We start from the raw sequence: 13,265 nt of genomic DNA on the forward strand, positions 1-13,265 counted from the left end.
GTATCTCTTATTGAATGATTCCACTATTTAATTATTTGGAAAATACATATGTCTATCAACTGCATATGCCATATGCTCATTCACAGAGTAGATAAAATAATTGGGGGAAAAATTTGGGGAAAGAAATGATGTATTATAATTTTCTTAGTGTACTTAGTATATTAGAGCCTTTTAAAATTCAGCTGAAGAACTTCATTCTTTTTTCCCATTAATTCAAGCATTGTATTAAGCCTTTCACATGTACTATCTCATTATCCTCTGGACAACCTTGTGCATCGAGCATCATCATCTTTAATATGCATGAAGAAATTGCTTGCAAGGTTAAAATTTTGTTTTAGGTTACACAACTACTAAATTGGATGCAACTCTGAAATTTGAAATAAATTCTTATATGCTTTAGAATATATGTTAATATTTTGCATTTTTATATCCATACTTGCATTTTGAAAAAGTAACCAGATCCCCAATTAGGAACAAGGTTGGTGTATCTGGTTATGCTGCTGCTCTTTTCATAAAAGATATAATTAGAAGAAACCAAAGCTGTGCCACCAATTATCTACTCATGAGTATTTTCATTTGAATTTCTTTAGAAAAGAAAAGAGTAGAAGGAAATTCCAAGATGATGTATATTTACATGCATAATTTAAAACCTCCCATTTTTTGTTGGTATGCATAGAAATAGTTTTGTGTGTATATACATTGAAATAATTGCTAAGAGTGGTACAGAGAGTTAATTTTCCCTGATTTTGTCTTCACAGTCTTCTAACTGAAGAAAACACACAATATTTTTTATGGAATATTATAGCATATCCCTTTAAAACATATTTAAAACTATTACACCTTGGTTCTGCCAATTGTTAGCTTTGTGATCTGGCCAAGACATTTAATCTCATGAGCTGTTGGGATTGATGATATCCATATAAAATATTTGTTGACATGTAATCAGAACTGAACAAGTCATTCATTTGTTGCATTAGGTGGGGGTACTATATTAGTTGGGGTACAGGCTGAGCCAATGTGACAAAGAGAAAAGATAGCCATGTATTTTTCTCTCACATAGCATTCTAGAGGTAAGCAGTCTATGGCTGGCAAGGTAGCTCTGCCATCCTTAGCATGTGGCTTCCATACCTAAGTCCAAGATGATTCTTCCAGTTGCTATTATTTCTTAGCCATCATGAAAAGGGAAAGAGATTTGAGAGCAGAAATCCAGTCAATTAAGGGTAAGACATTTTTCTCACATTCCAGTGGTCAGAACAGTCACATGGCCACATTTAACTAGAAAGGAGTCAGAAAAGTGGGGTCTATATCTGAGCATCCATGTGCCCACTGAAAATTTTATCACAGTGGAAGGGGACAGAACAAATAGTAGAGGATGACTAGCAGCCTTTCACTGATATGTATTTGTTACCTGAATACTATCCTTATAAGAGCTATATCTAAAAATGTATTGAAGATATGTTAACATAGAATGGAAGCTGTATATATACATCTTAAACATTTATAGATTAAGAAAAAATAGAAAAACCCCAAGTTTTGAAAAATGTATATTTATTTTTAATCTAAATTATAGCATATTTTAAAATATACTTTATTCTAAACAAACACACACACACACACACACACACATTTCTTTAGCTACCAAGCTGGCAAATGGAAAGGCTGGTCATCACATATTTATGAGTAGGTAACATTTTTTAAATTAAAGTCATCTCAATATTCTTGAAAACAATGTTTTTAAGTTCATGAAATATTTACCAGCAGCCATTTTTATACTTAATTTGTTGAGAAAATATTTCATCCTAAAGATACACCTAAATTTTGACCAACATCCAAATTGTCAGATATTTTAAATTAATGGGCTCTATAGAGAGAATTTGCTTCATGAAAAAGTTTTCTATAAATAAATTAATGAATATAAATAACTGTCTTTTCTATATAATACATTTCTGAATCTGCAAAATGTTATGTTAAAAGGAAACAGAACTTGGCAAATATGTCAGAAATTCTCAGTCACTACATTTGATTAGCCTCACCCAAGGGACAACAAATTTCAACAATGTAAGCAAATTATTATACAATCACTTGGGAGATTTGTTGTCTCTTTTGTATACTATTTTCTTCACACCTCCCCTTTCCCGTAAGGGCCTTCTCATAGCCCCCTCTTTAGTATAAGAAGGAGGATTCGATAGTTGTCATCTACATTTGATCATTTAACTCTAGTAATTCTTTTTATCTCCAAACAGAACATAGTTGGTATTAAAAAGCAAATGTGAAGACTACCCTCCACCCTTTGCCCCGCCCCAGAGTGAGTGAGCACCTCACTTGGAATCTCACCTCCCTCATCCTTCTCTTACCCCTGGGCCCAGAGACAGTAAGGTCTTGCTTCCTCTGTATCTTCTACTTGCCATTGCCAGAGGCATAGATCATTGCACCTCTTGGTTATCACCTAGGTCTCCTCTCTGCATTTTCTTCCCTGGTCCTTTCTGTCCATTCTCCATCTACAATGTCAGGATCTTCTTATGGCTTTTCTCAAGGGTTTGTAAGACTTCCAGACTCATATCATCTATATATAAGGTACAACGTGTATTCCTGTGGTGTTTACCAATATGTTCATTTTTGAAATATTCACCTACATTATCTAACATTCCTCCATACTATTCCTTCTATTACCATTCCAACTTTGTGTTGTGTCTTCTGACAATAAAGGGATGTTAGGGGAATGCAAACTTTTTGGTTAATAGCACTTATTGTATCCCTCCAGTTATTTAAGAAATTTGAAATGATACAAGTCACCTTGTTGTTATAAAGCTTTCTTCTTAAGTGTAAACCGTCCAAATTTCTAAAATTTTAGGCTAGAATCTGCAAATGTACTTAGGAAAATACGTGGATTAATTTTATCCTGGAAGTTTATTTTTGAAGGTAGAATCATTCTACAATGGTATCATAGAACTTCCTGGCTTTTGATGCACCATTAAGATTTCATAAGTTAAAGTGATGTCAAAATCAATACCTTTACATTTCAATACGTTACTCAAAGATGTAAACGTGAAATATGTTTAAATATTGAGCATGAAATTCAGTACTCAAGTTAATATTTACATAAGTGTTTTGAGTGAAGAATTTGTTTTCATTAGTAACTCAAACTCATGCTTTTTCTTTGACATTGTGGTCACATCATCTCATGTGAATAGAGTATTCATTTTCTAGGAGGTAGAGTGTTTAATATATTAATATGTTTACAAAAGAAGATACTCAAAAGCAGAACCTAATTAATCATTGGTGATTTTGATGAGAAAATCAGCAAGATGCACAGACAACAGGAAGGATTAGGAATCTTCTAGTCCTGGGTGTGCTGCAAATTCTATGATATGATATTAGAATCCCCTTTACCTGCTTGTTAAGTGAGATCGATAACAATACTTCCCCTTCCATGCAGAATTGTTGTAAGAATAAAAGGCAATATGAAAAGGAAGTGTGAAAACAATAATGCCTTGAAAAAGTTACATACTTGCTTTCTTTTAATAAATCTTGAAAAAGTTACTCGCTTTCTTTTAATAAACAAATATAGCTAGTTATTATTTTACATTTTGATTTTACTGAGTTATGTTACTTTTCCCAACAATGAAATATTGTAGCTAAATCATAACTATGTAGGCAATGTAAGATTATCTTACCCTCCTGCATCTTTTTTCCTAAGTAGAAAGAAGTTGATTTTGACTGCAGAATGTAGTACCAATAAAGCGTAGAGAGAGTTTGGATTCCCTTAACCATTACCCCTCCCCACTCCACTGGAGATTTTAAAGTAAGAAGCCTTTTGTTTAAAAAAAACAAAACAAAAAACAGTGGTTAATTACATTCATTTTCAAAGATACAGAATAAAATCTAAGGGGATTTCTAATTTTAGTGTGACTTTTAATTTTATTACACATACTAAAATGTTTTCTTTCACCTTACCATTCTATTCTAGTATCAGTGATTAACATTTTCTTAAGTTATGCTGGTACTTGGAGGGATAAATTATTATTTATTATTTCTCCAAATATATATCTACTCTAGCGTTTCTCTGCCAGGGGCGACTTTGTGCCCCAGAAAAAATTTGGCAATATTTGGAAACATTTGTGATTATCATACTTGGGGCATGGGGGGGGCGGTTGCTGCTTGCATCTGCTTGGCATAGAGGCCAATGAGGCTGATAAATATTCTACAATGCATGAGACATTGCTCCCCACCCCAACAAAGAAGAATTATCCGGTAAAAAATGTGAATAGTGCTAAGGTTGAAAAACTGCTCAAAAAGGGCTGAAGAATTTGAGGCAAGAATAAGTGTATGAAATCCTTTTTTGTTTTTTTTTTGAGACAGAGTCTGGCTCTGTTGTCCTGGCTAGAGTGCCGTGGCGTCAGCCTAGCTCACAGCAACCTCAAACTCCTGGGCTCAAGCGATCCTCCTGCCTCAGCCTCCCGAGTAGCTGGGACTACAGGCATGCACCAGCAAGCCTGGCTAATTTTTTCTATATATGTATATTTTTTTCTATTATCTACAGATAATTTCTTTCTATTTTTAGTAGAGATGGGGTCTTGCTCTTGCTCAGGCTGGTCTCGAACTCCTGACCTTGAGTGATCCACCCGCCTTAGCCTCCCAGAGTGCTAGGATTACAGGCGTGTGCCTCCGCTCCCGGCCAATGAAATCCTTTTAAAATGAATATAAATTTGTAAAATTGTATATCAGCATTGGAAGGTAGCAGTTTTGCTGTAGAAAAGCCATTTGTTAATAAGGTATGACAGGGGCAAATTGAACTGGGCTGCTTTTTAAAATTCTTTTGTTGGCAGTGAAATGAATTTAGGTCATTTTGGGTTAGAGATATTAAACAAGCAGCTCACCCAGCCTGTGGTTGATTATTTTTTAATTTAGTTTTAATAGAATCTAGTATGATCTTTTCCACTTTTGATTGCACATGAATTTTCTCATCAAAATACATACTCAATTCACAATTTATATATAGCTTTAGATATGGAAAGGGAGAGGCTAGATTAATAAATTATCCCTCGAATTAAAAAACAAAAACCAAATAGATAGCTTCTATTAGATATCTTAATATTTTCCTTGGTTTGGATCTGTGTTCTTAAAGATGAACTTATAATTTGCCTTATATGTCAATTGTCTCCTAAAAATTGAATAATTTTTGCTATGAATGTTTTTCATACTCTTTAGCCTTTGTCATAATTCAGTGCCTCTATTCCAGAAATAGTCTGCATTTCTGGTTAGATATACTCACCTGTTCTTATGTATAGTATGGAGAAAATTAAGAGGCATGTTTGTGATTATCATTTGTTCTTTTCCTTCTTATATCTTTAATATACTGCTCAGAAGTGTCACCACCATGTTCTTTTTTTTTTTTTTTTTTTTTTTTTTTTGAGACAGAGTCTCACTGTGTTGCCCAGGCTAGAGTGCCGTGGCGTCATCCTAGCTCACAGCAACCTCAAACTCCTGGGCTCAAGCAATCCTTCTGCCTCAGCCTCCCAAGTAGCTGGGACTACAGGCATGTGCCACCATGCCCGGCTAATTTTTTCTATATATTTTTAGTTGTCCAGCTAATTTCTTTCTATTTTTAGTAGAGACGGGGTCTCGCTCTTGCTCAGGCTGGTCTCGAACTCCTGAGCTCAAACAATCCGCCCGCCTCGGCCTCCCAGAGAGCTACAGGCGTGAGCCACCGCGCCCGGCCAGACCACCATGTTCTTGTTAATGGGAACTAGGGCGAGTAGCAGTGTACACTGTGGAAGGTTCACCAATTCTCACTTCATTCTTCCTAAATATCCTTCCTCAACATAATGTCCCATTTGAAATGTTCCAGCTAAGAAGCTATATCATATCAAATAGAATAAAATGGCTGGGGAAACTCTTGAGTTTGTTATTAGAATGCCAGTTTGACATAGTTATCCTTAGAAAAGTATGCACTATAAATTTGAGAATATCTTCTTCTGACTGTGTGTCATATAAAAAAAAATTTGAGAATGTGACCAAATTATGTACTTGTATGTGTGTATATATAGAATTGTATATATGTGTCTATCTGTGTTCAGGTGGTATTTATAGTAAACATATTTTGATTTCTTATGTATTAATTGCTGTGATAGATACTAGAAGTTCTGAACTAAATATTACTAGTCTAAAATGGCTTGGAGTTGACTAAAGAATAAGGTAAAATCCAATATCCTGACTTTAATAGCCATCCATAATCATGTCTCAATTTGCCTTTCAATCTTTATTTTCTAATAATTCCTTGGATCATACACATTCTTCTCTCTTTCATCCCTTATTGAAGCACATGTTTCCTCTAAAATGTGGCTATAATCCCATATTTTTGACTGTGATTATAGCCCATGTGATTTTACTTTCCTGTGAATTCTGACAGCATAAATTTCTGAACCTTTTCATTGGAATATTAATATTCTTCCTCATATTGATGAGTACCTTATATTGTGTATTATGGGAATTTAATTATTGTATAGGCGTCGTATTTATAGTCCGTTATGTAACTGCATAGCACCTTACCTGTTATTTTTTTAGGTTTAAAATAAATATTGTTTTTAACATAAAGGGAGGAAGTTGTTATGATAAATCAGCATTCACATTCCCAGCAAAGTCTGACACAGTAACCGGTATCAGTATCCATTCTCTAATTTATGCAATTAATATTTATTGTGCCAGGCGCTGTGCTGTGTGCTGGGCAGGTACCAGTGAACAAGGCAGGCAAAAATCTTTGTCCTCTTCAAACTTACATTTTGGTTAAACGAAATAGAAAATACATAATAAACACAATATTTACACAAATTATATATGTTAGGTGATTGCATATGCTTAAAAGCAGTAAAATAGAAAACTATTTATAGAAGTCTTACTACTTCTATTTATAGAAGTCATAAAAATGTCAAAGGTAATATCCTATCTCAAAAAGCTAGGTTACAGGGGAAAGAAAAAAAGGGCTATAATTTGCTTAAAATGAAGATGCAGAGAATCAAATGTGATTTTTAAAATGGCAGTAATACAATGCCATGCATCTTGTAAAATGAGTATTTATAGCTTCATAAATGTAACAAACTAAATTAATATATTTCAGCAGTTGGTATTTGCAGTTCTTTATGAAACTGTACTAAACACAACTGACAATATATTCAAGAGTACTAAAGAGAAAGACATTTTCAAAGCTTGACTTTTGTGTGAGAGATTGCATCATTTACTATTTTAATCAAAAGGAAATGGAAAGGTTGAAGGGATCAAGGATTAATTAGAAATTGCTGCATAATTTTTATGTCAAAATTCATTTTTTAAAACTCAGCTAATTTTCATAGGAGAAAAGTAAGTTTTATTTTGTCTTTGCTGTGAGTAAAAATATATTCTAACATCAATTCAGATCTACAGTTACTAGTCACTCTTGACCCTAGATAAATGAATCTTAACATATCTCAACAGCTCTCTGTTGGCCGGCTTAGATCATGATGATACTTATGATAAATAAAAAAAACTTTATTATGTTTTTGAATCATTGTAGAGTTTCTTTAGTTATGGGAACTTTGATTCTTGACAGTGACCAAGAAAGAACATTATATTATTCTTTTGTGTTAATATATCTTTTAGAGACAAGACATTCTCAGTTGCTAGGGAACAGGTAGTTCAAAAGCCCGAGGAACACTTAACAAGAAGTGGGGGGATCCTAACCCACGGACAAACCATCCCACGTTGCAAAATTCAACTAAAATTAAGTGAAATTGATTTTGTGGGCATCTGAAGCAGTTGAGGTGACAATGAATCTCTTTCTCTGCCTGCATTAGTATTGAAGATATATGAATTTACTCCTATTACCGATAAAGACAGTGAAATTATAATGATGGTGGGAGATAGAACATTTTCTTTTAATCCCACCTCTCATTATTAGGTAGAATCATATTTATTCATCCAGTTTATCTACACTTTTATACAGTGCGTGCACATCCATTTTGATATTTTTAGCTTTTCTTTGTAGACTTTCTTCTTAGAACCTCACACAATTGTGAAGGTAATAATGGATGTGCTTGTGCTAATTACATTATTTCCTAAAGCCTAATGGAAATTGTACATTTCTCACAATAGAGCTCATCTTTCATATTCATCAGAATCTAATGAATGAAATGAAAGTGCAAAGTAATAATTAATAAATACTGTTAATCACAATGTTCAAACATGGAGTTCTGTTAGGATTTTTAGTTTTAGGAATAGTGAATCACTCAGTTTATTGTAGAAGTACTCATAAAAAAATCTAGCAAATTTAAGGGAAATCAGGAGGAGCCTGGGTTTCAGCAAGAACTCAAGGAATTTAGAAGGTACTTTGGAAGGGAAGGGGGGTCTAGTACCCAGGCAGCCTCAAAGGCTCCTTATTATTGTTGACTCTAAGCCAGGAGCTCTTCACAACTCATCGTGTTACTCTTCTCTTGCTACTGCAATAAATTACTATAAACTTATTGGTCTAAAATGATGCAGATTTATTATCTTACAATTTTGTAGATCAGAGGTCCTTTCTTTGGCTTATTGCCCCTTTTCTCAATCTTTAAAACTGGCATTGTAGGGCTGATTTCTTCTCATGTTGATTAGCAAATTAATTCTATCTGCAAACTTCATTCCCTTTTGCTGTGTAGCAATGTATTCACAGGTTCTGGGGACCAGGATGTGGATATTTTGGGGAAGCCATTATTCTGTCTGTTACAACCACCACTTCTGTTGTTCAGTAGATCTGAATACTGTTTTCCTCCCACTAATCTTTTCAATTCTACTTATACTTAAGCCCTTGATTTATGCTCCATCCAACTCACTTCCAATGTGCGAGAATCTAATTGTTTCAGTTTATTGTTGTTATTCGTACAGATCTTTGGTATCTGGTTCCTGTCAAGCCATTGACTCAGAAGTTAGCTGCTTTGTGGGTCCAATATAAGTCCTGACACAGTTAGTTGGAGGCCACGGCCATACATTAGAGTTTTGCCAGCTATGTGTGTGGGAGCTCCTAAGGTTTCTGTTTCATCAGGGACTGTCAAAGGGAAAACTTCCCTCAGAAAGATGGCTGTGGATGTGGCAAAAATCTTGACTGCTTATCTGGACAAGTTCCATGGAAGGGAAGTAAACGTATAGGTATTGGGGTCAGGGTTTGTCAAAATTTATATATTTAAGATTTAATATGCAGAAATTTGACTGTCTTTTTAGGGAACTTAACTTGCGTACGAGCTGCCATTCTTTCTCCCAGGAGAAGGGAAAAATTAATCTCACCCCTTGAAGGTCAGTCTTTCTCAGTTTAAAACAAGCCTTTTGTGGTCAATTAAGGATGTAGTAAATTTCAAGTTCCAGCTTTCAATGTTCTCTAATGTTCTTGACTTTGCTTCTTGGTGGGTGAGTGCAAGGAGAAATTTATGTGACAAAATGTCTGGTGTATTTGCTGTCTTTTGTTCTCTTGACATAGATATTGAACTTGATGGCTACTTACAACTTGGCCAGTCTCCTCAACCTGCTTGGAGCCCCTCAATCTGGGTGGTTCTTTTCCATCATGCTTCAGCTGGACCTCTGCTTCCCACTATCCCTCGCTGAACGTCTGCATTGCAATTCCCTTGATCCTGCCTGCACTGAGGCTATCTCCTAGCAGACATATTGGTCCTTAATTCTCAGTTCCTTTCTTACTTATCTCAAGGGGCTTTCCTCTGTGCCCACAGTCTGCTGAAGCATGGACATAGAGTGGCGTTGCAGGCTCACTTTACCTAAATGTGCTACATTACCATTTACCTTCTGCTGCTCTGGGCAGTGGTTTGCTCTTTTATAATGAAATGGAATTCAAATGTCCTTTAGATATTCCAAAACCTGAATCCCATTGTTCTCACTAGTACAATAGTTAGTTAAATGTATTTTTTTAGATTTCTTAAAGTGAAGACATAATACATGTGGGAACACCTAAAAGTGGTATATCGTAGCTGCCTAAAAGTGATTATTAACAATAATCTTCTAGGTCATCCCAAACTTGGAAGCATATTTGGTTTTCAGTATCTCTGAGTTATCTGTATTATTCCGTAGAGTCATTCCATGGCCTAATACTATGGTTTCTTTAGGAATTTTGTTAAGCAATTGTATCAATGAGTGGTATCACTTTTTAGATAGTACATTTGAGGTTATTTTTAAATGTATTATTTTGAAGATTATCTCTGAACTATGGACTTAATTAGAGAAAAGAGACTTAGAACATAGATTGTTAACATAGATGATTAACATAATTAACAGATTATGTTAATTAGAGAAAAGAGACTTACAACATAGATGATTAGGTAGGGAAACCATAATCTGCGTTGTCATCACAGTGAAACTTGGTCTTTGAATGTAACAGTGAAAGAATTTGAAAGCCACTCAAGATTCTAAGAAAGAAAGAACGTATAGGCAACAAGTATTCTTTCCGTCAAGACTTGTGTCAGGGTGGCAGGAGGAGAACTTGACCTGTGGAAAAACTAAAATATATTAGCTTATCAGTTAGGAGGAAAAATATCCTGCCTTGAAGTCTCTCTCTATGCTGCATTCTTTCTAGTAGGAAAAATGAAGGCCAATATTGCACAGCATGTGAGGAGTTGACATGATTTGAATGGAGCTCTGTCTGGTGCCAAAAACTCATATTATTTCCAGCGTGCTGTTTTTCCTTCGGGAGTGAAATTGGATGAAATGACAAAGCATATAATTATTTACAAGGAAAAAAAAAAACCAGGAAGAGGAAAAGGCACTCTAGGATGTGTTTTAAATATTAATATATTAACGTACTAAATATTGTAGAAATGTGGCTTATTTTAGTGGTGAAAAGAGTTAGAAATATGTAAATTATGAAAATATATCATGCAGTCTTAAAAACCCATGTGAAACCTTCTACTTTGAAAATTATTTACTAAACATCTATCAGGAGACCTTTTGAAAGCCTTTGTAATAGCTCTCACAGTAACAAAGAATATTGTATTCTTTAGAACCAGAGCAAGAGTGAGTTCTTTTGGTGGGTAGTTATATCATTTTATTTTATTTTTTATTACCAAAGAAAACATTTCAGTTGTGGTTTTATAAAATAATACAGCTGGATGTTTACATTGGGGCTTTAGACTTAAGCTTCCTTGATTTAATTTATTTAAAATTTATTTCTGAGTTATATCTTGTTTTTATTTCTTAAGTATTTAAAAATCATCCTGAAATTTGAGAGAATATTATTTATATGTTGAGAGTGTATGTATATACTTTGAAATAAATTCTTTCTTCTGATTTATAATCTATTCATTCTTTAAAGTACCTAGCGATGTATGTGGCATCTATAGGTAGCGACTTAATAAGTGACATTACCTATAGCACATAATTTGAAGTACACATTGTACATCTGAACTAATCTCCACCAACTATGAAGCATATTATATTTCTGATACCACAAGAAGGAGGTTAGACTTTATAGAGAAATAAACAAGCTATTAATGTTACAAAGCACAACTGCATTTCACACCAATTAGAGCTCTATTGGTTTTACTGCAAAGAACTAAATATCCCGGATCAATTAAAGTGATGTTGAGGTTTATCTATTTGTACCCCGAATCAATTAATCTATGTTCCTGAATCTCATCTTAGGCTGAAATGAAAGAGAAGGATTTGTGTTGGATGAAGTTCTTCATGGATGACCTGGGACTTTAAAACAGAACTTAATAATCTGCCTCTCAGCAGAAAGCATAAGCAATCGAGTGATATGCAGGAATCCTGGATGAAACCAAATGCAGGGATTTAATATATCACAAAATTAATGCACCTTGAATAGTTTGAATGAGAAACTGCAAGGTTAAAGTTCAAATGAGTATGGACAGAACCTCATAGTTTGAATAACTCAGTTGAATTTAGGAGTAACAAGTTGATTTAAATCTTTTAAAATATTAATTTTAATCACTTTAAAAATTCTAAGTCCATGTAAAACTAATACACTGTGTGATAAATGGTAGCATATGTGTCAGTGTCCATTTGACGCCAGCATTCACCAGTAGCATCCGTGCTCAGCTGGGACTAGGCTGTAGAACCTGTTGGTAGAAAAGCTGAATGCTGGAGTTGTGCCAGAAAAAAGCAGGGTTGAACTGGTTCCTGTGTATGCCTGGATTCATTTCTCATAAGACAGTAAAAACCTGCCAGGTCCTGGCTTTCAAAGATGGTTCAGTCATGCATGTGCACCCCATCTGTTGGATGCATAAGGGATTTCCTTTGCAGCTCAGCCCTCCAGCCACCAACACTGCCACTGTTTCTCCTCCTCCCCCTTTCTTTAATTCCTCCTTTCCTTCTGGGAGTGCAGGGCTGTGTAAGCCAGGTGCAGCTTATGCCGTTCTAGGGAAATCCTTCCTTAGACACTGAGGGAGAGCCAGAAAGGTAGCCAAGTTTTTCTTTTGCTACCTAGCTTAATTTCAGGATACTTTGTTTCAGTGGTTAAAAAAAATTTAGTTTGATAATAAAAAAATGAATATACCATTACAGTTCCAACCAGAACTTTAACGTAGTTGTCAGTGACCTTGAACTCCTCTCTGTGTGAACTGTCTCTGAAGCTCCCTGTCTTACCCAGATAAAACTTAGCTTAACTTAATCTCTCTTCCCTCTCTCTCCCCTCTCTCTCCCCTCTCTCTCTCTCTCTCTCTATCTCTCTCTCGCCTCTCTTCCTCTCCCCTCTCATATTCCATAAGGGTTAGCCACATCCACTTTAGCCTCTGTGCTTACAGAGAGGGAAAACAGTGGGAAGTGTCTCCCTCAATACATTGTCTAAGTAGGAGCATAACCCTTCCTCCTACCTTTGTTTTCCACACTCCTCCTCCAGGTTGGACATCCTGTGTTCCAATTTTCCTTGTGTTTTCTAGGTTGGCCTTCCTTTTTCTTAAAATGCTGATGACAGTTAATATCAAGTTTTGAGGTTGGTAGGGTACAGCTTCAAACCTCAAAACTGTACAAACCGACCATTGTGGTGCAAGGATGTTTTACAACCTGTTAGCATAACCTCTATTTCGGCCGGCCTATAATCTTATAGCCAATTTATATTTATGTATTTTTTCCTGATGTACCCAAACTCCGAAATGATCAAGATGAAGAAAGGAAAAGGGTGGTCTTTCTAATCAGTTGTTTATAGTTTTAAATACGTTCTAATGGGAACTTAAAAGCCACATAAGCAATTATTCTTATTAATTTTCTTTTTCTTTTTCTTTCACACAGATTTATGAGAAATA

This window comes from Propithecus coquereli, unplaced genomic scaffold (genome assembly GCF_000956105.1).
Source record: "Propithecus coquereli isolate 6110/MARCELLA unplaced genomic scaffold, Pcoq_1.0 Scaffold226, whole genome shotgun sequence".
Lineage (NCBI taxonomy): Eukaryota > Metazoa > Chordata > Mammalia > Primates > Indriidae > Propithecus > Propithecus coquereli.